This window comes from Frankliniella occidentalis, unplaced genomic scaffold, assembly GCF_000697945.3.
Source record: "Frankliniella occidentalis isolate FOCC.00 unplaced genomic scaffold, Focc_3.1 Scaffold561, whole genome shotgun sequence".
NCBI lineage: Eukaryota > Metazoa > Arthropoda > Insecta > Thysanoptera > Thripidae > Frankliniella > Frankliniella occidentalis.
This window is the reverse complement of record NW_026267677.1, coordinates 60,529-61,074: the sequence shown is the minus strand read 5'-3', so window position 1 is coordinate 61,074 and position 546 is coordinate 60,529.

Here is a 546-nt window from a genome sequence, read left to right as displayed (position 1 = left end):
GTAGGAGTCAAGACAACCGCATGGGCACACGGGGCTTCAGCTCAAGGGCGATGGGGGGTAGGCAGACGCAAAAGTTTGTGCAACTGTGATTAATATGTTTTTGTGACCAATCTTTTCCATTTGGTCAGCGGGGACGGTCCACCGGGCGAGAAGGCACCAGGCAGGCGTGCACTATGAACAGTTGCTGGTGCGCAATGTGTCTTTCGGGACCGAGGCATGGGATGGAGTAAGTGTACATTGAGTAAAAAACCGTACAGGGTATATCTACCAGTGTGTGTCCTCTAACGCGTGCTTATCTTTTCAGTACGAAGTTGAGGGTACCGAGGAGGAGCACCCCTTGGACGTGCCAAAGCTCAACGTGTTCGGACGCCTGCAGACTGATTCAGAAGAGCGCTCCCCTGTAGGTAACGTTGTTCACTTTTTCGGCGCCTGGCGCTTTTGATACGTTTGGTTGAGATTCGTCGTCGTACCGTCTCTGTGCCGGCCGAAGCAAGTTCGCACCCGTCTTGAGATTTCATGGGCTTACTTTCTCACCTAGGTCCCATT